Raw genomic sequence first — 25,054 nt, forward strand, 5'->3', positions numbered from 1 at the left:
ATCAGCGAATGCTCCTTATGTGAATCCAGGTTAATTCTGGCCTCAATGCCTGCAGATAGTGTAGTCACCTTACTAAACTCCAGTGCGCCATCATTGTCGTTATTGACGTTAATAATTAACTCAGTTTCGTCACATTACTGGAGAAGCTTTGCTGAGAAAGTCTGAGAAAGTCTGAAAGCCTGGGAATTTGGAGCTGCAGCTGCAGCTGGCTACTGCATTGTCAGGATTATGACAATCGCTGTGACCGTAGCCCAGTGTACGGGAAGTTTTCCACTGATGAGTGCATTGTACTGATTTGCCTTTGTATCAAAATGTATTGGTGTGGTGCTCAAAGCATTAAGCTACCAGCTGAAAGCGAGCAAAGATGTACTTCGTGACTAGAATAGCGGTCAAATGGAACCTTTCTTGCAAATGGTGCAGATTTGCTCGAGCTGGATGTGCCAATGGAAGAGGTACATTTAGTGGGGAAGGATGCCACGCCCACTTCCACACCAGGTCACGCAAGTCCTTCTGAAGACGTCCTAAGGTAAGTGACTGCCTCACTCAAAGTCACTTCAAACAACTCTGAAGGGTTGTTTGAAAATAGAGGCCCAGATCTCATCTGGATAGCTGTTGTGAGAGCAGCATCATTTCCATGACCTCAATTCGCAGGGTACAGATTCGTCTGGCGTCGCACCAGGCTCGAGGAGGAGGAGGAAAGAAGGAGGAAGAGGGGGAAAGAAGGAAGGAGAGGAAGAATGGAGAGAGAGAAGGGGAGGGGTGAGGAGGAAACTAGGGAAAAGCCCCCCGGAAAGTTTGTTGTGATAAAAAAGAGAAGGAAAAGGGGGGGGGGGGGGGGGGGGATGTGGTTGGGGGGACGTCCCCCGTCGATTTGTTGTGAGTAATTTGTTGTGGGGAAGCAGACGATTTGAATGTTTGACTAAGCACTGGTCGCTTACTGTTATAGATAATTAATAGGGTTAATATTTTTAATACCCTCGGCTCAGCGCACCGTGGCGATTTGTAAGCGGAATAGGAACAGCCCCATTCAAATAAGTTTGGGAAACAAATTTTTACCCAGGATTGACCCAGTGCAGAAAATAACTGAAATTTACTTTGTGAAATAAAAAAAAAAATTCCAAATGCTAAGAAAGCAGCTATACGAAATCAGAACCATTGATCTAGTAGGTTCTTGAGAACCCGAGAAATAGGCTCAATTATCTGTAACAGTATCCACAAAAAAATCGGCGGGGAACGTCCCCTACCGTATGCCCCCCCCCCCCCTTTTTTTTTACAATAAACTTTTTGGGGGTCTCTTTCCCAGTTTCCTTCCCACCCCTCCTCTTCTTTTTCTCTATTCCTCCTCTCCTTCCTTCTTTCCTCCTCTCCCTCCCTCTTTCCTCCAGTCACATTTCGTGGCTATTTTCATCGATTTGAGGAAGAAAGTTTTTTTTTTTTTTTTTTTATTTCTTTTCTAAACTACGGGGGGGATTTCTTTGATGAAGTCACAACGCTTTACCTTTTTGGATCATATTTAATTGTACTCTTGATTGAAACTAAAAATGGCTCTTCTTTATGGCTTTTGTTTTGTCTTGAAAAAAAAAAGTCTATATTAAATCCCGTTTTTTTCCTGATGACATCTTTTATGAGTGAATAAAGAAATAAAGGTGTCAGGAATCATTCAAATTTACCTACTTGTTTTATTCAATATCTGTACAACGTACAATGTACAAAAGCACACGCACGTGAGTCAGAGATGTTGCTTAACTGTGCGTTCTCGAACGACCTGACTCAGATAGTGACATTACCGACTAGGATTGGAAACACGACGCAATCTCTTTTGGACTAGGTATTTATTAGTCCGCTAATATCGTGCTACAATAGTGACGTTTTAACAGGGTTGTCTGATCATGAATTGCTGTATTTTAAATCCAACTTTTTCAAAAACGCGGAACTTGCTGGAGTAAGAAAATCTATTGTTAAAAATTACAACGATGCGAGTGATGTTGATGTGCTTAACTATTTGGAAACACACTTCGATGATTTCTGTGAGGATCATGACTTAGAAACACAGTGGACTATGTTCAAAAACATTTGCAATTACTGCATTGTACAGTACGTGCCCAGCAAGGTAAAACACACAAGAGACAATCTTTGGATAACAAGAGAGATTATTAAAAAAAAAAAAAAAACACGTAAACTGCAACGCATAAAGCGAACTCACACATATGAGACTTCTCAACTTTCTCAAATAAAAGAAGTATTGAAAGAAAAAATTCCAACTTCCAAGGAGTTTTTCTTCTCGCAATCCCCTAGCAGTGTTCTGAACGAAGCGCCCGCTAAATTTTGGAACTTCTTGTCAGGAACAAAAAAAGTGTGTTGAGTGTTTAAATGTTTGGTGGCATTCTAGTCACTGATAAAACCGACATGGCGAACAAATTCAGTAGGTACTTTCAATCCTTATTCAGCCCCTATTCGGCAGCACAGCCAAACAGCATCAGTGATAAGTCGTCGGCAATATGGGAACTTGTCGTAAGCCGGGAAGAAATATTTGATATTTTGCTTCGGCTAATTGTTAAAAAAGCATCAGGGCCGGACAATGTACCTAACGAACTCCTGTGACGCCTTGCTAAATGGCGATCGCATTCTCTGTACGTCGTTTTTAATAACTAACTAAAACAAAACAAAAATATTCCTTTTGACTGGAATCGCGCTCGTGTTCTGCCGATTTTAAGAAGTGGTGATCCTCAGTGCGTTTTTAATTATCGCCCTATATCCCCTGCTTCTGTTGTTGTAAAACACTGGAGCACATAGTGTGCAGGCACATTACTGATTATCTGGAAGAAAATAATCTCCTCACCAGTGCTCAGCATGGCTTTCGTCGAGGGCTATCAACAGTCACACAGTGACAACTTTACAGGATATTGCCCTCGCCCTAAATAAAAGAAAGCCAAGTCGATGCCATGTTTTTAGACTTCGCGAAGGCTTTCTATAAAATACCACATCATAATCTAGCGCAGAAGCCATACGCAATCGGAATAAAAAAAAAAAAAACCGCCTAGTCCAATTCGTTCAGTCATTCCTTTCAAACCGCTCCCAGTTTATCGAAATAAATAAGCAATCTTCAAGTCTGTTTTCTGTTTCATCGGGTGTTCCGCAAGGTTCGGTTCTGGGACCGATATTGTTTCTTATCTACATAAACGACATAGTCGATAGCGTACATGACAAAGTTTGGGTTCGGTTGTTTGCAGACAACTGCATATTGTAGAAAGAAGTAGAAGCCCGTAATGATTAGCTAGCTCTCGAAAATAATCTTCAGAATGTCTATGCATGGTGCGAACATCGGCAAATGCCATTAGACCTGAAGAGATGTACGTTACTTAGGGTTACGAAAAAAAAAAAAAGCTGTACTGACCTTTCCCTATACAATTAATGGCACTCAAGTAAAAAAGCCTCTACAGTTAAGTACCGTGGGGGAACATTTACGAGCTGTTTAAACTGGAGTATGTATGTTGCCAATGTTTGTGCTGCTGCGAGACGAGCGTTGTGGTTCCTGAGGCGCAAACTTCTACTGGCACCCTCCAGTGTCAAGCTCTGTGCCTATAAGACTTTAGTTAGGCCAGTTTTAGAATACGCGTGCGTAGTCTGGGATCCGTGTACACAAAAAGCCATAGACGAATTAGAGAAAGTTCAAAGGCTAGCTGCGCGATTCATATGCAATAGGTACCGCCGCTTAGACAGCCCATCAGAAATGTTGAACTCACTTGGATTGGAGTCTTTGAGATCGCGCCGGAAAAAATTCAGATTGAAATTTTTTCTACCTAATTAAGAATAATTACTTTAATTTAGATTCACCACCTTACATAAAGCGCGTCACACGCCGAAATACACGCTTTAATCATGGAAGTCATTTAGAGCCTTACCAAAGAGCAAACAATATTTATAAAAAAAACGTTTTTTCCTAGAACCATAACAGAATGGAATTGCTTAGAAAACGACACCGTTGATAGCCCTACCCTGATGTATTTTTTTCGAGGTTGCGATGATATATGCTATTTAGTATCAGTGTTGTGTTGAAGAACGTGTGTGTTTGTGTCTCTGCCATCCCTTTCTTTTTCTTTTGTTTTCTCCAACTCCTGCCTGGGCCCCAACGGGGCCTGCAGTATTGTGAAAGAAAAATAGTAAATAAACGTTCTGGGCAATAGTGTGGGCAATATTTTCGATGCTGAGCCTACACTTACTGGCTGTTGGCCAGTAAGTCTAGGCTCAGCATCATTGTAGGAGGCAGTTGGGTGCAGAGGGACCCAACTTCCCCGTGTGAACGGGTGTTAGAGCCAGGGCCGCTGTATTTGCTACGAGTGTAGGACAAGAGCCCTCAATTAGTGTCCTTTGGCTACGCCACTCTCAAGCCATCAGTCCAGGTACACAGACCCCAGGCGTCATAAGGACAGTCAAGGCCCTGGCTCTAGGACTTGAAACCCCGACCACTCGGTCCGGGTTCGGAAAAAGATTTCCCTTTTACTGGCCAAGCAGGGTAGTGGGGGCAGGGATCACCCCCACCAAAGAATGCCAGAGCTCCCATTGAGGACGAGTTCACCAGGGATGTACCCCCTTTAGGCTCACTAATCCTGCGGCGGGCACCACGAGCAGGTGGGAGTTCGACTTTGCGCACAGCAAGTAACTATCTGCCCTCACCCCCAAGTCCAAGGCGTGAGTGCCAAAGGGGACAAGATAAGATAAGATAAGTTTATTTGATTTCAGAAAAAACTCTCATACAATCAAGCCCGCTTAAGCGTAGGTACGCTTGTATGCGGGACATGGCAGTACAGACATTTTCATCATGTAGACACAAATGATGGTTAAATGTAAGTAAAACATGAAAGAAACATTCAAAATAGCACAGTAAACAAGGAATTTTACAAGTAGATAATTCTCCTGTGAACTAAAACCCAGTTCGACAATAACAATCAATCAATGGTTACAAAAGAAACATTGTGAATTTAAACACATAATGACAAGAATCAACACGTATGCAACAGATACACTCGATAGAAAACACTAAGCTTTTACATAATACCTCATTGTTCAGAATTTCAATTTGACAAAAAACACCACTCTTTTATTTTTTTATACATCTGCCTCTTAGATGACAGGCTTAGGATGTCCTTAGGCAAGCTATTAAATATCGCAGGAACATAATAGTTTCTCTGTTTTTTTCCGTAGTTTGTATATATTTTTGGGATTGCATAGGTTTCTGTGTGCCGGAGTGTTTTTATCCTGTTGGGTATTTCTTTGAACTCCTTCGAAAAATAATGGCTGGTTAAAACGACAAATTTAAAAACATTTTCAAACGATAATAGTCCGACTGCATTCTTTCTGTCTTTGGTTTCCTTCAGTTCATGTTTTGACCCATATACTATATTACTAACACATCTATTAATGATACTATCAATTTTTTGTTGCTTGTATTTAGGACATGTTCCATATATAGCAATTCCGTAACGTATCACAGATTCCCCAAATGATAGGTACACCTCACGCCTCAGATTGACGTCGCATCCACTTTTAAGTCTATATAAATATGCAGAAACAACGCGAAGTTTTTGTATGACATGATCAATGTGATAGCTCCATAAAACGTTTTCGTCGAAATGCAAACCAAGGTAGGGTGTTGTTTTAACAGGATCCATTTTTATGCAGTCGCACTGATCACAATGTTGATCATGAAGGAATATGGGAACATCAAACGGAACTTGTTTATAAGGGCTTCGGAAACACATGAGTTTAGTTTTGTTGCGATTGACAAAAATACAATTGTTTGTGAACCAGCTCATTAACTGTGCTATATCGTTTTGAAAGAAAGAAGCAGCGAGATTGTATTGTTCGTGTGGTAATATTAATGCAGTATCATCTGCGTATTGAAATAAATTTGATTTGAGCTTCAGGTGACCTATGTCATTGATATATATGTTGAAGAGTAAAGGACCCAGTGTAGATCCTTGTGGAACACCAAAATTCATTCTAATTTGATCACTTGTTTGACCGTTAAGCTTCACCATTTGAAATTTGTTTGTAAAGTAACTTTTGAGAACGGTATAAAAAGGCCCTCGAAAACCCATTCTGTGCAGCTTTGCTAACATGATTGAATGATCTATGGTATCAAAGGCTCGGGATAGGTCAAGAAACAGTGCGATAGCGATTTGATTATTGTCTAAAGCCTTATAAATGATATCCGAAAACTTTTCCATCAGCAAAGTCGTGTTTTTTTGTTTTCGAAACCCGTATTGTGTTGAGAGTATTAAAGAAAATTTGTCACAAAATGAAGTCATCACTTTCGCTAGATACTTTTCCATGATGTGTGTCATGGCTGGAAGTATGGATATTGGTCTATAATTTGTTAGCTCTTTTTTAGATCCTTTTTTGTGTACTGGCCTTATGATAGACAATTTCATCCCGTCTGGAATATTTCCGCTTTCAAATATGCAATTGAGAATTGAAAGCAAAACACCTTTTGGTTTATAAAAGTTACAGTAAAGATCCCGCACTCTTATCAGGTCATGTCCAGCTGGCTTGAATAAAGACATACTAGAAAGTATTTTTTCCAGATCGTACTCCGTCATCAAAGGTAAAAATGCTGAGTTTACACTGGTTCCGATATCGACAGGAATCTCACTGTTTTTATTTATCATGGCTCTTAAATTCTGTACAGAATCAATAAACGCATGGTTAAAAGAGTTCGCAAGGACTCGAAAATTCGTTGTTTCTCCAAAGCTTTTTGCAATTACATCGTCAACGTTTTTTTTTAGCCTTTATACCTGATAACTGCCGTGTTAGTTGCCATATTCTTCGAGAATTTCCTTTGCAGTCTTTGAATTCCTTCAGGTAATATTTCTTTTTTGCTAGTCGTATCGTAGCCGTTACTTTATTTCTCATTGTTCTGAATTCCTCTTTAAGAAGTACATTATCCGGGTTTTTTCTACATCTTGCCCAAAGCTTGTCTTTTAAATAGCAGAGTTCCATTATGTCCTTATCGATCCACACGTTTTTATCTTTTCTTTTTTTTAGTTTTTTTCTTCTTTTTGAGTTAGAATAAATTTCTTGGAATTTTTCTACTAGTCGCGTATATGTAGCGATATGGTCACTTTCAATAAGCAGGTTCCAATCGTAATTTTGTATTAACCTGTCGATATTTTTGTTATCAAAAATAATTACATTGTCATCTTCGGCCCGGGAGTTTTCAAAGATCTTCTCTTGCAGTAGTGTTGCAATTACAAAGTAATGATCTGCAACTTTTTGCTTGATCACCCCAGATAGTGTTCTCAATTCACTTACTCGAACTATAATGTGATCAATACAACTCCGCGTAATATTATCCCCTAGGCATTCTTCTCTTGTGTAGTCATTAATAGCATTTTCCAGCCCAAACTCAGCTAAAATATCTAGGTACTGAGATGATCCACTTCTAAACAGATTTTTAACGTCAATGTTGAAATCACCCGCTAAAATTAAGTGAGGGTTATTGTTAAATTTTTTCAAAAAAGTACTTAATTCGTCGCAAAAAGGAACTATGCTATTAGTGGGCGATCTGTACACAGCACACACTGTAAACGACTCGTTTTGCCGGTATATTGACACTGTTACCACTTCTGCAGTAATAAATGTGGTCTCCACGCGCTCTGACACCCAGTCGTCTCGGACATACGTCAACACACCCCCACCTCTACGTTTTTCGCGGCACAAGTAATGTGGACTGAAATTATTTAATTGGAACCCTTGACAGGCAGCTTCATCGACATTTATTTCAGTTAATATTATAACATCCAGCTTACTCAACCTGTCCAATAAATAAACGTTCAATTGATCCCAGTGTTTTTGCAGACTTCTAATATTAATGTGTAACAGTGTTAATGCATTACTTTCATTCTCTACTGTTGTACGTTGTGTAAACACATCCCAATCTGGGAATGACTGAAATGACCTTTCCATTTCAACGAATCTTGTTCAAATCTCTTGCATTGTCAATTCGAATAGAAGCAGCTCCTTCTCTTTGCCTCACAAATATCTTACCATTGCGCATCCAAACAAATTTGTACGACTTTTCTTTGGCCACATTCTTTGTATCCCAAAACAGCCCCCGAAGAGCTCTAGTTAAGTTTTCGTTAATGAATACTCCTTCAGTTCTGAGCGTTGTCCTTTTATCTGTCCACAAGTCCCTGCTCACTCTCTCCGTGAGAAAGAGAGTCATAGTTACTCCCGGCTCCACCTCCACCTCCTCAAGGGAAGATTAGTTTAGTTCTAGATGGTCTAAAATACTAACGTCATCCACGTGATTAGTCACTGCGACGTGTCGGAGTGAAAAGTGCTTAACCAAGCAAGTGTATGATTTTAATCATGTGGATGACGTTAGTATTTTAGACCATCTAGAACTAAACTAATCTTCCCTTGAGGAGGTGGAGGTGGAGCCGGGAGTAACTATGACTCTCTTGTCCCCTTTGGCACTCACGCCTTGGACTTCGGGGTGAGGGCAGATAGTTACTTGCTGTGCGCAAAGTCGAACTCCCACCTGCTCGTGGTGCCCGCCGCAGGATTAGTGAGCCTAAAGGGGGTGCATCCCAGACCATAAAACATTATTTTATGGTCTGACAGTCCATCATCTTTGACACTTACGTCATTTGTTAGGCGGTCTGAGATTAAAATTAGTTCAAGCAATTGTGAACTGGAGACCCACTTACTCTAGATGGCTTTCGAACTATCTGCGTGAATCATTACAAAAAGAGATATCCAATAATATTTCCCCATTAACAACATCTGTTAATCCTGGTTCTAATTTGTCCCAATTAACTCCAGGTTAGTTAAAATCACCCGCAATTATCATTTTGGATCCATCTGTAACGTTTTGTTGCAGATCATCATGAATAACCTCTAAGGAGGCTGTAGGAGAATAAGGAGTCTTGTACACTGCACCTGCTACAAAAGAATGACCACAAAACTTTAACGTGCACCACAAGCTTTCGGTATATGTACAATCAGTCATCAAAATACATGACATATTATTATTTTTATAGATAATTGCAACTTCCCCTCCACGGGATCCTCGAATTTTTCTAATTATTTTGTAAGATGGCGGAGAAAGTTCTGAATCATTTCTATGATTATGTAACCAGGTTTAAGTGACAACAACAATGTGTGGGTTATGTACCAGTAGTAAGTGCTCCAGTTTTTTTACCTTATTAACAAGGCTCCTCGCGTTTAAATTAATCAGCCGGAGACACTCTTCTTTCCTGTTGCTTGGATGCAATATTTTTTTTCTTTTTGCCTACCAAGATTTTGTGCACGAGTTGTCTTTTCGCGGCAGCCATCGGCATTGTTCCAAATAAACGTCTCGTCATTGATTATCATGTAGGCAGGAAAACTAAAGGCTTCATACAGCTGTTAAAGGGAATAAGATAAACGAGTCTGCTGCGGCTGGTCTACAGGAACCTAGCATTGGTAGAGGTAGAACTTTACTCTGCTGCGCATATATACGCATATATATTTTTGGGCAGGGCAGCATCTTTGCCGGACTAGAGCTTTTTAATGCAAAATGCATTTTCACGAAAGCGGAGTGAGCTCATACTATTGCGTCGCCGTAGCCGCACCATGTGGCCACCAGCTAAACTTAGCAGGAGGCCACTACGGGTAACGTGGTCGCGGGATCATGCGGTGTGCGTCAGGCTACGCCAGGTCACGTGACTGATTGCGAAGCCGCGGTGTCACGTCGTGTCACGTTACCGCGCTGCCCATACGTAGGTCATATATCGCTGATGCATTCTGCTTACGGGGCGTTTCGGCTGCAGGTCGCAAGAGATCCTCAATTTTTTGGTTCTGGCACGTTGCAGGCGTGGGCGGTCGCACTTTGTGTTGACCCTGAGCGGAGTGGGCCCGGCCAGCTTCAAGTCCGGCACGAGGGAGGTGGTGGCCCATCACGCCTCGGGTCCGAAAGACCTGGACGAGCTGCCGGAGTACGTGAATGAGGACCACGAGAACGGCTACCCTCCCCGGTTTGACGAGCCCATGGACGTCGAGGACACAAGTGACGTGACGTCGCGTTTGCGCCAACCCCGGACAGCCGTCTTCTCGCTGCCTCTGGCAGACCGCCAGCGAAAGTTGCCGAGCTCTCTGGGGACGACTGGAATGGAAGAAAACGTTTTCCTCTGCGACGCTGCAGCGGAACGTTTCTGTTTTCGTTTGGGTTTACGCGGGGGAGCGGCGGCCGAGTGCGTTAGTGCACCGCTGCTCGGAGCACGTGGAGTGAAAGCTCACGATGCAGAACCCAAGGATCGTGGTTCGATCCTCACTCTCGCCCGTTTCGATGTGGAAGAGCATCGTATCGGCATGCGGTCGTGTATCACAGCTGCCTGATGCGTGTTTCAAGGGATACTGAACCGAAATTTGAAATTTCGCGAAATGATGCCGCAGAAGCGTTGAAGGGTCGCTACAAACTCCAAAACATCACTCATACATCGATATGTCGCAAACGGATGGCCGTACTTTTGGAAAAGAAGGGCGCGATCAAGCGAGGGCTATGACGTCACGATCCTCCTGGAACAGTTGAGAATGAAGGGAAGCGGCCTCGCTTCTCTCCTCCTCGGTTCAGTTCACCAGCTCGACGGGACGAAGGGAGGAGGAGAGGGGATGAGAATCGTGACGTGACTTATCTCGTGAGCGTCGTCGGCCGTGTTTCAGTCCCGCACTTATTTTCCAAAAATACGGCGATCCGTGGAGATATCGCCGTATGCGCGATGTTTTGGGATTTTGCAGCGTCCCACCTATCTGTCCAGCCTTGTTTTGCGAGCTCGAAATTTTGTTTCAGTATCCCTAGCAGTGGTACCGCACTGGCTACATTTTTCGTCAGCAGCGTAAACCAGTGTAGCAGCACCTCAAAGGCAGACCGATTTTACACAAACATACATTTTAGAGCGCAGCTCTTTAGGCGCCCGTTTCCGCGTATAGCGTCGTCGCCGTCGTCGTCACCGCCGCCGTCGGCATGACCGCCCCGCTAAATTTAGCGGCAAATTGAATTGGTGTTGAGGTCAGGTGACGTCAATTTTCCCCCTAAATCTAGCGGAGAAACTGAATTTGTTCATGGTGACGTGACACGAAGTCATGCAAGGTCATTTTCCCCACAAATTATCGGGAAAACTGAATTGGTGTTGCGGTCACGTGGCGTCAATTTTCCAGCTAAATTTAGCGGGGAAAGTGTGGGAGGAGGGGTTGGTATGAGCACAGGAGGAGGACGGGAAGAGGAGAGGAGGAGGAGGGGAGGATACGGAGGAGGAGCGGTTTACTCTCCTCCTCCTCAAGAGCTGCGCTCTAATTTCGCATTACAAAAATTTGTAAACGGCTTCCATTTTTTTTTGTGTGTTGTGGATGTGCGAACAAAACACGAATGTGGTCGAGGCTGGTGGGAGGGACTTGAGTGAGAGTTTCTCCTGGGAGGTGCAGAGCAGTGGTCATTGTTTGGCTAAGAGACTTCTCTTGTGCCAGGTCTCTCCTAAGCTAACTCCCTTAGTGAGACGTCAGTCACCACTCCAATGCCCCCAGGAACCTTTTTATCAATTTGGGGTTGCGGGGAAACCGTATTGTAAGGAGGATAATGTTATTTCTAAATTGAATGTGGTTGGAATCCCAGTCTCTTTTCTGAGTGTTGTGCAAATATTAGAATGTTCTAATAGTAGTTTCGAAGAATACGCAATTCCATATATTCGCTTTTAAATGAACTGCAATATAATCATTTTTTGTTTGGAAATGCTGACTACAGAGGGTTAGCCACGTTGAGCGCACTTCTCACCAGGCACGGGTGCACCGCGGAGAAGCCACCGCTGGCTAGTGCCAGATGCCCTTCATTGGTTTGGCACGTAAAACATCCGACTGAATTTGTGTGGTCACCTGGTTCCTCTGGGTTCTAGACGCAGTCTTGGAAGAGGACCTTGAGGAAGAGCCCATGCTGGTAGAAGAAGGCGCGAGCAAGCTGCTGGAGAAGGGCCGCTATTGGCCGGCCTGGAAGAACGGAGACCGTTGTCCCAACCACCACCCCAGCATGCACTGCAAGTGAGTCTCGCACACTGATGCAGGACATTTAAATGGTACCGCAGGGCCTACTGTCCCGCGACACCAGCCAGCTTGGTGGCTCCACAGAAACCTTCCAGGCCTAAATTTTAATTCTCAGCCCTTCGATGAGGCGTGCCAGACACTCTTCGTCGGGCTGTACATAGTGTAAAGCTTCAAGATTTCAATTGCTGATACCAAGCTTCAGAGCGTCATGAAACGTCACAGTTTTCCCGCTAAATTTAGCGGGGAAATTGAATTGCTCTTGAGGTCATGTGACGACAGTTTTACTGCTAAATTTAGTGGGAAAACTGAATGTGCACTGTTGCTTTGGACGTCACAGACCTATACACCAATTCAATTTCCCCGCTACATTTAGCGGGGAATGGAATTAGTGTTGATGTCATATATATATATATATATATATATATATATATATATATATATATATATATATATATATATCAAATTATTTAGCACGGTATGTCGCAAAATCAAAATACCTCTAGGGCTGCACTCTCACTCTAACTTCGCCTTACAGGGATTTGTAAACGTCTATCATTTTTTTATTTATTTTTATTTTTACAAAGCCCGCCTGGAAACCGCCAATGAAAAGCGCTACTACTCGTATGCTCGTCACATATATTGACAGGTCTCTAGGACTATGTGTTGGTTGCAGCTTCGCACATAGTTGGATAGAAAATTTGCTGCATGGTCAACTTTCTGGGACAATCCGTGGAATAAAGGGGATTTGAAGGAAATATCAAAATTAGAATTGATTGGCGTTTTATGGTACCCAGGAAATTACAGTCCGGAGGAGCATTACAATATTTTAGGAAGAAAAGCAGAAATTGATAATTTTGTGAACGTGTCCCATAGAATTCAATTCAAAAGAATCTGTAGAGCCGTGGAATAAAAATTGAAAGACGCTTACAATTCTCTGTAATGCCGAATCAGAGCGCAACTCTTGAGGACGAGGGGAGGATGCGAGGACAGGGAATGGCCCTCGTCCCCCTCCGTACCCTCCTCTCCTGCTCCCCTCCCATTTAGGTGGAAATTTTCGCTAAATGTTTCGCTAGATCTAGCGAAAATTTCCCCGCTAAATTTAAAGGGGAACTATTCCCGCTAAATTTAGCGAAATTGTTCCCGCTAAATTTAGGAGGAAATTTAACGGAAATATAGCGGGGAAGCGTCCCATAGTGCAACGCGCGGTTACGCCGACGGCGACTGCTACGGCGAAAGCGACGCCGCTCAACCCGGAAACGAGCGCCTAAGAGCTGCGCTCTAAAAACTTAACGCGTTCAAAACTTTAATTACTGCTTATTCATAGCCTAGACTGTCACCTGAAATATTGCCGGGGAACAATGCAATGTTCTTCACTTGAAGTTCTCATTTTAGTGCATGCCCCTAGGCGTCGATGTCCAAGAAAGTAGGGATTAAAATTAAGCACCATGCTTCACATTGAAGCTGTCTTGAAAGGGGCACTGACACCCCTGAGGTCGTATTGTTTGTTGTCTAAAACGATGCAAGCTGTAGTCATGGGGAGAGCCTTTAGAGCGCACGAACGCCGGCGTTAGAGCGCGCGACACGAGGGCGCTGCGAGAGTAGCGCGCTTGACACTAGAGCGCACTTCACGAGAGTGCATGACCCGTTGAGCGCGCGACACGGAAGCACACGACCGATTGAGCGCGCGACACGAGAGGGCACCCCAGTTGAGCGAACACAGCAGAATGTACGATGTACCCGCGCCTCCACAGACAGAACAAAATTGTGCGACTCATCGGATCGAAGAATTGATGATATTTAATTGATTGAATATGCCTTTAATAGAAAAATAAATAAATAAATAAAACGGGCACGACTCTTCTTCACCAGTTGTTTACTGGCATCTGAGAGGGGTAGGGGAGTGGGTTGGGGCATATAGATACCGAGAATACCTGGAGTTGGGTGGAGCAGCGGGTCTGATTTGTTCGCCGACTCGGATATACAATAAATAGTTTACTTTTTCCTATATTTGGCTTATTCTTGATAGGCATTTGGGCTCCGATCTTTTTAGTGGCTATTTAGACGTCCCTGACATAATTTTAGATAGTATATAGACGTCCCTCACACAACTTTAGATAGTATTGTGACGTCTATGACCGATTGTGACGTCCATGACCGTGACAATACGAATGGTTGCTGTACGACACTTTGCACCAAAATACGGAAAAGCATGTTACTTCTTTCCTTTTGAACGTTTTAAAATAATTTAAAATAAAAATTAGTCAGGTCGGTGTTGAGCTGTTTGGATTAAAATCAAAGAACTAATGAAGCTAAGTCAGCTGCAATGTTTTTTTCTGCGGAAATGGACGCTACTGATATTCATTTCCTCCTTTTTTTTTTCTGCCCTCAGCTTTCTGTAAGACTTCTTGGTTTGTCACACGCAAAAATTTCGTCGACTTATTTTGCAATGCCCTTGCTGAATGCCGCGGCGTAAATCCCCGTCAACCTAACATAAAAGACGCGATGTCCGAAGTCGCGCGCGCTAACGTCGCAGTGCTCTCGAGTCGCGCGCGCTAACGTCGTGGCGCTTAACTGTCGGCGCTCTTGTGTCATGCGCTCTAGTGTTGTACAGCCGTAGTCATGGACACACAAAGAAATAGCACCGACAAAAAAAAAAAAAAGTTTCCCGCGCGCGCGCGCGCCTTTTCTTTTTATTTTTGCCGCCCTTTTCTCCCTCTTCTCACCTCCTCGCTACTTTTTAATTGTGACGTCAGAAATATATATTTTAGAAGTTTTATAAGCAACGTTTCTTTAATATTTAACAACGGCATTGGTAAAACGTTTTTTAACCCAACTGCGAACGCACTACAGTCCTTCTCTTTGAAATACCGAAAATCGGAGTCCGGATGATGTCGCCTCCTGGTTTTTTATCCTCCCTCGGGAAACATGGCGGCGCTGGCGGCGCTTGGCAGATGTAGCACCGAGGATGATCGGTGAGTTGGGGAATCGGACGAAGTTCTCTTTTAGGTGCCTGACGACCTCTCAGACTTGGAAAAGGAAATCGTCAAACTGTCAAAACAACCGCGGGTTTCGAGTCTGTGTACCGTAGTCACTACGGCGTATACAACCGACACTATAGTGTCGGTTGTGACTCCGCCGGGGCAGCCTTTCACACAGAACAGGCGCGACGTGGCCCCTCACGTCGCTCACAAAGGTCCACTGCTCAATTTCTTCGAACTCACAGCGTTTCAAAGAATTTGAGATTGCTGAAAGGGCCCTAAAAGAACTTCAAACTCGAATGTGAAGCGTCGTCTGCTCACAGCGATAGGCGGGCAGGCGCCGAGGAGAGCGTTTGATCGCGGGACGCGGGCGAACACGACACTTCGGGTCGGGATGGTTCGGAGGCGTGAGAGAAACTCAAGTTACAGGACGACTCAATCTTTAACGTCGCTGCACCGGCGCGGATCGCGCGGAACCTTCAAGTTAGGCATTGGGAAATAGTTTGTAACTTAACAAATACTGAGTTCCCAAGTTCCGAATTTTGAGGGTAATGTCCAGGCATCATTTTCAATCGTTTTGGATAATAATAATAAAAAAGATTTGGATTTGTCAGTGTCTTTCGAAGGCTAGAGGTGGGTTTCAATTACAGAAATATTCACTATCAAATATTGGCACTCTTTGTATTCAACTCGACGAAGCATAGATATTCGACCATTTTACTGGCTAGGCGAGCACACTTTTTGCACATAGGGAATTTTTATGACTGCATTCTTTCCACACAGAAAAACAACAAAAGACTGCGTTCTTGTTTATGCTAAGCTGTGTCGCGCTACGTGCTGCGGAATCCACTAAGTTCTCCCCGGTCCGCGCCATTTTGTTTAATCCAGGCATTACAAAAAATTCGGCGGGATGAAAGAGGGAGAGGGCACGCGCCCTATCCCAGTAGCAGACGCAAACCCGCGGTCCTCTATGTTTGGGCGGTGCCCGCGTCAGCTGCACGTTGGCTGTACCGAACAACTAATACTCGCTCGCTGCTGCCACTCTGACGTGGTTCGCGTTTCTTGAACGTTTATGAATGCTCCAGGATCAGTCTGTTGTGTTTTGTTGATTTATTTCAGTAAATTATCAGCGAGTTTCTATTCCTTCGGTTCCTTCAATAGCTACGACGTCCACCGGCGGTACTACCCTTAACCGCTGTGTCTACTGCATCAGCGGAAAACAGAACCATAATTGTAAAGTACAAAGTTCGAAAAAGCCTTGCCTGGTTTCTCGTGAAAGGCCATACAAACGTAAAAAATTCCATCCGTGGTTTGGAAACATTAAAACCAAGGCGGTTATGTGTTCACAGCCAAGTGTGATGGAATTTTGTTAACCGAAGAAGCGTCGTCACATCGAAGTTAACTGTTTTGCCTTTATTTTTGATGAATAACAATAAACAAATTTCGCACAAACCACGCTGCCGGCACACCCGCATCGTTGCGTTTTCGGTGGTGCACTGAAGTCAATTGCGCACCCATTGGTCGCTTTCCAAATACTACTTACGCGTAAACATGACAAAAAGTTGTTTTCGGTTACAAATAGACCACTAGAAACATGTGGCCTAATGTAAGCCCTCTAAGGTCTTTATATCCGAGACAATCAGGTAATGAATTCTGTGCGGATTACTTGTTCGCTAAAAAAACACAAAGCTTAGTTGCTATTTCACGCTTAATGAGCTTATTTGTTTATTTTATACTTCTCATACATAGTTGCTAAAGTGCTAAATCAGTGCGAACTGGCAAAAAGGTACTGCAACCGCATTAACTTTTTTCCCGGTGACGACAGACCGACGTTGTTTAAGGGTTTATTTACTTTTTGTTTCTTTACTTGCGTGGCTGCAGTGAGCGCAGGATAATGCCCGGTTAGTGTCTTTATCGGCTATAACAACGCACGATAACTAGCACATCTAAATCCACACTTTTGCGTCTGATATTGACGAAATTACGGAATTTTCAACCGTGTTTACACACCAGCCCAAAGTTAGGTATTGTCCACTCTACGGAGCAGACGACGCGCCGGGATGAGAGGAGAGAGGGCATCTCGGGTAGCGCCATTTTGAATACTGTAGCACCATCTAGCGAGCGTCAGCGGCCATGCTGTTAGAAAGGTTGGCGAAAGTGCCCTTCGAGGAGCCGCTCGCGCGTTGGGTGTTGGGTGCTTCAACCCTTATGGCGCTTCTTTTGTTCTTGTTTGCCGCGGATGGCGTTCTTCAACTCATTGGGAAGGTTTCTTGCCCCGCATTATGCAATCCGCCACTGCGGTGATTCCGAAAAGTGCGACACTGAACGCGACACCGATAGATATTGAAGCAGAACACTCAAACTAGTGTATCACTTAAAGGGATACTTCAACGAAATTTGAAATATTCCCGTCGTGTTCAAAAATAGGTTGAATATGGTCCACAATATCCGTAAATGACAATCGCACGTTTGTATTTTGAGCCTGGTGGCTGTATTTTTCGTTATAAACGGCCCACTCTGGCAGGCGCTCGGAGAAGGCCCAGCGGAGACCACGTGACATCCAACGCAATCGTGACGTAGGTCGTCTCAGGACGAGCAAAGCTACGGCGAGGCTGACGTCAGGAGGATGGCCTAGTCGTTCCAGCCACCGAAGTGGCTGCTTTTGTACGAATTTTGAGTGACGGGTTAATCTTCTGTAATCTTGTAGGGGGACAATAGCGACTTCTGGGACACACAAAAGGCATTCTCGGGAAGAGGGGAGTTCCTCCTACCCCTCTTCTCTCGTCGTGGCCGGAGGCGAGACAACCTCCGTCACTAGCTGTCAAGGTTCCTAGACGAGCATTACAAACGAGGTGTTAGCGACATCCACCAGGTGCTCTTTGCTAATCGTTTAATTCGTTTTCAAATTGCTTTTCGTGACTTTTTTTAACAAGATATTGGTATGTTCGATGTGATGCTGCTTTTTTGAACACATATAGACCAAAAAATGAGCGCCGAAATTTCGTTGTAGTATCCCTTTAAAGGGCAACTCCGATTCATTTTTGTTTTTGTAAACATAAGGCAATCCTCTTCAGTATCACCTAGGAAAACCACACGTCAAGTATTACGACGTAGTTCTGTCTAAATGTTTCTTGAACGGTACGGCCAACTTTGCAACTCGCCAAGTTTCCGAAATCGGCTGACTGGAGCGGGCGATTTGAGGCGTAACCGACAGCGCAGCCAAGGCTACGGCGTGGGCGTAGCCAACATTGTGCTAAACGTCATCCCCATCGTCCCCTTTCGCTTGTTTTTACTTCTTCCGGCAAGCGTAACGGGTGACGTCAGCAACGTTTCCTCTCGGTGCTCGCGGTGTCCACGTGATTGGCGCAACGCGTCTGCGCAGCGCGCTTCTTGGGAGGCATCTCCCGCGTCACAACCGCCGTCGTCGTCTCACCGTTTGTGATTATTGTCTCTCGGAGTTTCGTCCACACTTCGGACACTACGTGCGCAGACTTATGCCGCCGTTGTTCAGACGTCATCGAATGTCGTAGACACCAAAACGTGGCGAAGAGTGCGGTGCGGACGACACCTGCGCCTGGCATACGCCCGCCCCAATCCCAACCGTCGTTGCGTAGAGGATCACGTGACACCTCATACCACGTGATAGCCATGTTTTGGGCGGCTCGAGGCCAATACGCTACCGGACGGGGCCGGTTCTGATATCCTGCTCGTGTTTAAAATTAATTTTAAAATTATATATACCATTTTTCGCGAAGCAAATGACGTGTTGTCTTTTACTGGAGCTTTTTAATGCAAAATCACTCATTATCCCGAAATCTTCGAAATTGAGCGGAGTTGCTCTTTAACAGCGATAATTTCCCTTTCGTTTTTTGTCGTTTTAGATGCAGTACACCGATAATATTTTTGGCGTTCCCTGACGTCAACAACAATGAGCTACCTCCGGCTTGAAGATGTTTATAAAAGTTTTATGGAGGATCCCGTGTCAACGAGCGTGTCCATTGTCGAGAACTGAAAACGGCAAAGTCGAGATTGGCCCATTGCCGGAGCGAGTCGATCAATGATTTAGCAATTCGAAATCGATACCTGAGCATTTTTTCAGCAATTGAAATTGAAGTTTTCTTTCCAGCTACGTTATGTACTACTTTTCAAAATAAGAAGAATCCAGTCGCGTTGTGACGGTCATGATAAGTTCACGGCTCTATGGTATCGCGCAGGAGACCGCCCGATTCAAGAAAACCGATATAACTACTTTTAAGGCAATTTTCAGCCACACCCGACGACGGAAATGAGGCTTCAACTAAGCGTTGTAGATGGTGTAATGGAATCATTGTCACCACTGCAAAATATCAGCATTAAGATAGATTAAATTATGAAAAGTTAAAGCCAAAGCAGCAATTCTCACGAGAAAAAATTGCAGGGACCTTGCGAGCGTACCCCATGTTCATCGACGGTACAGCGTTACATACACAAAATGTTCCGATCACATCAGAGTTGAGAAGGTAGCGTTGGGGAAAAGTATTTTCGGTTTACAGATGCAACCCACCACCGCCGGAGGTCTCGGTAATTTGGAAAGCGATGGAGTTTGCAGACATTGCAGCCGCAGTTGCCTTTTCAGGTCCCTTGCGCAATACAGATGTCCAATCCTCCGATAATATTCTGCACTTTCAATTGTTAATCGTGAAGCTTATTACCCAACAATAATGTCCCAATGACCAGGGCCCGTTTGCTCGAAGCCGGTTAACTTTAACCGCGGTTAAAAGTTAACCGCCCTTCGTACTAGGTACCTATGCACTCAGCCAAGTTTGACGAGGGCTGGATGAGCGATAGCTCCATGCTTTATTATAGGGTGGCAGTTGGTGTCACCTACTGATTGTAGAGAATATAAGTGGCTTCCGTGGAAAAGTTCCCCCCAAAAAAAGGAGGGGGGGGGGGGGGGGGGGGGGGGGGGGGGACCCAGAAATGCGCGCTACCGGGTTTTCGCGACGCAGCGCAGTATACGTTTGAGCTTAAGAAACAATTTTTATTGCTCGTGGTATAGATAATCGGTAAGGTAAAACTAAATTTACCCTTGTTTGGAAAATTTCGAAATATTTGTGAAGTGAAGACAAGCCTCGTTGAAATTTCCTTCCCAATTCGAAAGAGGACGACGAAGTTCAGTTCTAGAAACCATGAGGAAGAAGTGAGCAGTGAAAGGCGGGCAGCATGGTTGGCCAGCATGTAAGAACTGTATATAAGACCATGATAAATTGAAAAACCTGTAATTCGGCTCCAGTGAAAATTGACCTATTGGTAAATTACCCGAGCATCGAGGAGAACGCTGGAAGTGTAATTCTGCGACCCGCGCGCGCTGGCCTTCCCCTTATAAATGATTCAAAGTAAATAATCATAATAAGTGTTTGACGAACGCGCGTGCAAGGCGAAATTGGTTTTAGGCTTTTTGCTTGAGAACAGTATCTACTGCAGACGTGCAGCGCGTGTGACTTTACTCGTAGCTTGCACCTCGGTGCTTGGGAAATTCAGCAAAAGGTCTGTGGTGACCACGGTCTGCTTTTGTGTCCTATCAATACCCGGCCGATTGAGTCTAGGCAAACCACATTCCAAAAACGTTGTCATGCCGACAACTATCGCGTTCATTTAGGCTTAGCTAGGAATGGCCAGAATCGAAAGACTATCTAAAAAATGCGGCTAGATTATTGCTCATGCTTTGCGATTTAAGTGAGGTAAGGCAAAGCGAAATCCTCCTCCACCGTTCATTGCTGACTAACGGGCCCGATATTGCAGCTGCAACGACATATTAGTTCCAAAGCGAGCGGCGCTCACTCACCGGGGCACCGCCATGTTTCCCCGCCGTCCTTACTGTGCCGGTCACGTGACCTAAAATTCCCCCTCGTAGGGAAGTTAGAGTTAACCAGCTTCGAGCAAACGGCCATTCAATGCGTGAGCATTGAATGGCCATTTGATCATCATTAAATCGTCGCAATTCAATGCGTTAGCTCTAATTACATCTGGAAGTAAAGAAATGGAGGAAACCGAGAACAAAACAAGCGAACTTGGAGCAACACACGCATCCAAGACATTCATCCGGGTCTTCCGCTCGTTCCTAACTAACCAGCAAGGAGCAAAGTACTGGTAGTCCTTTCTTCTTTTCTCTATTGCCCTCTTTCAGTAAAACTGTCTATAATCAAGTTCACAATTTTACAGGAAAAATCCTCACTGTATCAGTGGCTTCACTCTATCAGTTTTACAAGTATGCGTCAACTTGGCTTCATTATTTGAATACCTTCACTCTGTCAATCTAATAGTGAGGTTCTGCTCTAACTGCCAAGCTTAACTTTCATGGCAAGCTGAACTTGGTTACAGCGATGCCTCGCGGTTGCCGTGCCGCTCAGGAGCCGTGCTTCTTCCCCCTGCAAGGGCCTTCCCCTACTGCACATCCAAGGACAAGTGGCTGTTCATCCACCCCAACTGCAAATACGGCGCCTTATGCAAGCCCAGGAACTGCCCCTTCACCCACGTCAGCGGGAGGGCCTTCGCCTGCCCACCCCCATGTGAGTACGGTAGTCCCTCGTCCCTCGCAGCCGGGCTCTAGACCTTGGAACGACGTGGTGAGCTTTTTGCTTTGCGTGTGGCATTTTGCTCGAAAATGGGTTGACCCTGTTGTAAACTGACCCCTGGATGGCGGCTTTACCGCAGAACTTCTGGAGAGCCAGTTATTATATTTTCTGAGATGATCTAGATCAGATCACGTGTGATCTGCTGGGAACTCTCTTTTAATAAGGCGATGGTTGGTGTAGGCCGCGGGGAGCCTGATAGTCATGAGTGGCATGATTATCATCTTGTCGTGGTTGGTGAGAACAGCGGTTTAGGCTGCAGAGTGGCTAAAATCTCCTTTTATAAAACGAAAACAACCACCGTTCTCTGAAATGTAGTTTGATAAAGCGTAGTAACTCCGGGCATCATCAGCCTGCACAGTAACCTTTGGTGCGTAGTGCCATATTGTGGAAGTAAGGTTCAGGGAAAATATAGTCATTCATGTGAACAGTGTCACTTTGCGTTTAAAGGAGACCCTGCTTGTGGAGAGTGAAAATTAACTTTTTTTTAATCTACTTGTCACATGCAACGTATATTCTAATTACTATAACAAGAAGGTGCACACTTGTTTAGAATCCAAAGTTCGATATCTAGATTGTTTGCTTGCAGGTTCTGAAAATTTCTTTCCGTTTCCTCAGAATTAACTATTTTATCACAGCACAGATATCTTTTGATCTAGCTAATATATGAATCTGAATACTTTTTAGAGCGCAGCTCTTAGGCGCCCGTTTCCGGCTTGAGCGGCGTCACCGTCGCCATCGGCGTCGGCGTAACCGTGAGGTCTCGTACCCTCCATGAGGTCACGTGACCCACCAGAGGTCACGTGACCCCTGTGACGTCAGGGGGTTACGTGACCTCAGGGGGGGGGGGGGGGTCACGCAGGATTACAAGGTGAGGAGGAGGGAGGAGGGGTATAGCCTCCCCTCAGTACTGTTCAATCCTCCTCCTCAAGAGCTGCGCTTTATTTCGGCGTTACAGGGAGTTGTAAACGGCTTTTAGAGCGCAGCTCTTAGGCGCCTGTTTCCGGCTTGAGCGGCGTCGGCGTCGCCGTCGGCGTAACCGCGAGGCCACTTGACCCCGAAGGTCACCCCAAGGTCACGTGACTCCCCAAGGCACGTGACCTTGGGTGTCACGTGACTTGGGGAGTCACGTGACCCCCCTAGGTCATGTGACCCCTTCCCCAAAGTCACGTGACACCCCCCCCCCCCCCGAGGTCACGTGACCCCTTCCCCCGAAGTCACGTGACACCCCCCGAGGTCAGGTGACCCCCTCCCCCCGAAGTCAGGTGACCCCCCGGAGCATATTCAAGAATGAGGGGAGGAGGAGGAGGAAGAGGAGGAGGAGGGGTCTACCCTCCCCTCAGTGCCCTTCCCTCCTCCTCAAGAGCTGCGCTCCAATTCGCCGTTACAGGGAGTTGTAAACGGCTTTCACTTTTTTTTCAATGCAAGATACCTCAAAAGTTAGAGTGCAACAAGACATTTTTTTGGAAAATGCTGGGTACAATATTTTTAATTGGCAAAACTTTTATTGATACATTTCTAGTTAGCAAAGATTTTAAACATGCATCGTTTTCTAGACTTCTGCTAAGTTATTAGAAGGACTTTGTTGCACTATCTGCTCATTGTCGAACTTGTAAACATACTTTCTGCCGGTGTTTTTGATGTAGGGATTGTAAAAAAGTTGAGTGGAAACATGCGTAATAAAGTAAAAATTTTCTTCAAAGCTATATTATAGATAGGAAAACAATTGGCTTTAGTTTGTGCATAGCACAACAAATTACTATAGGTGCGAGAATTTAACATACATTAAATTGGAAATGACATGAAAGTGTTCAAGGCCAAGGCTTCCCCTTAAATGAAAAGTATATTTATTCATTTATGTATTCGCCTAGGTAAATCCCTACTTGTGGTAGTTGCAATAATTAAGTTCAGCCGGTAAAATGAATGGGAAGGCTGAGTTGCATGGCATTGCAGTGCTGAGCTGCACGGTAAACAATCTTTCTTGCTCTGGGCTGGAAGCTTGCTCGGCCATAGCTTGGTGGTGTAAAACTACTATTAGTATCTATGTATTTCAAAGAGCTGCATAAACTTGCACTATTTATATGAAACTTGAAAAGTTCTGAGAGGATGTTTTTGTTCCCCAGCAACATCATCTCCAACTGTACAACACTGCAAGTTCTATCCTCACTGCACCAACACAAACTGTCCCTTCTTCCACCTCAAGGTACGCCTGCTCAAACGGCCTCAGCAGCTGTTCAACTGCTTTGCAGCGAAAAAAGGGCGCGACCGGCATACACATGGATCTCAGTCTTATGCATTCAGACTTAAAAATTTAGCCTTTATGGTGCAAATCTTGTAACCAGCCACATTTTGTGAAAATCGTGCATGTTTGTTGATTCAGTGTAAATTCTGAACATCTTCAAAGTGTTTTTCAAAGTTGATAAGCATACTTGCAACTTCTCACGGTTCGTATTGTGCACGGCATGGCTACACACGGCGATGTTATGTGTGACGGTAATGAAAAAGCGACTTGGCTAGCTGTCGTTTTCTCGGTGAGCACAGAGAGTTAAGCCCTTACAGTCTTTTGTTAGACCATGATCACACTTTTCCTCGAGAACGTCGGTGCAAGGGGCCTACCTCGAGTTAGAGTTTGAGGGAGTGAAATTCCTGGAAGGCTTTCGATAAATAGGAGATAAAATATTTAAGATAAACAACCAAGGATTGTGTGTGCGTTTGCACGGCCCTGAAACGTGTTCTAAAGCTGCCTTCCTTGCCTCTCAACCATTCGAATTTGGTGCCGTGTGCAAAGCACCCTTGTGCCCTTACAACCAACGGAGTGTAGCATCCCAGTTCCCAACAAGTTGAAGTGAACTTCGGCTGCGGCTAAGAAGACCGGGTGAGCATAATGGCAGCGCCGGCTCTTATTTTATTCTGCAACAGAGATGTGCAGATAATGATTTTGTGGGCTGAGGATCAGCGAAGTTCTTATATTATTTACAGTAGAAGCTTATTGATGCAATCCCATTGATTTGTTTTCTCGTTTAAGTCCACGGTTTACAGCTTCCAATGTTTGCAATACTTTGAGGATATCCTACATGTCTAGTACAGCTGCAGGATAGCTGGAGTTCATATTTTCACTCTTTTGAGAGAAAAAATAAATAAATTTAATAGTAGCACAAACAAAGCTACATACATTTATATTTTAAGATATGTGCCTATGCTCAGTGACGCCTGGAATGAGTATAGCTCCTCCGTGTGACGCTACCTCTGCAAGTGTCGTAACGGTGCAGCTTTTCATGAGGGGTCGCATTAAGTATAATCATAGTCATCATTGTTATTATTGCGGTTATTATATTTAACGCATCTACATACTAGTCAGAGTCTAGATCTACAGTCTGCAGTATGTCAAGCACG

The 25,054-nt window shown here is 44.4% G+C and overlaps 1 pseudogene; it reads left to right on the top strand.

Moving 5' to 3' along the window:
• Positions 1-228: 228 nt before the first annotated feature.
• LOC8052559 lies at positions 229-24,540 on the top strand (annotated as a pseudogene).
• The last annotated feature ends 514 nt before the right edge of the window (positions 24,541-25,054 follow it).

This window comes from Ixodes scapularis, unplaced genomic scaffold (genome assembly GCF_016920785.2).
Source record: "Ixodes scapularis isolate PalLabHiFi unplaced genomic scaffold, ASM1692078v2 PGA_scaffold9__187_contigs__length_104089568, whole genome shotgun sequence".
NCBI classification, from domain to species: Eukaryota; Metazoa; Arthropoda; class Arachnida; order Ixodida; family Ixodidae; genus Ixodes; species Ixodes scapularis.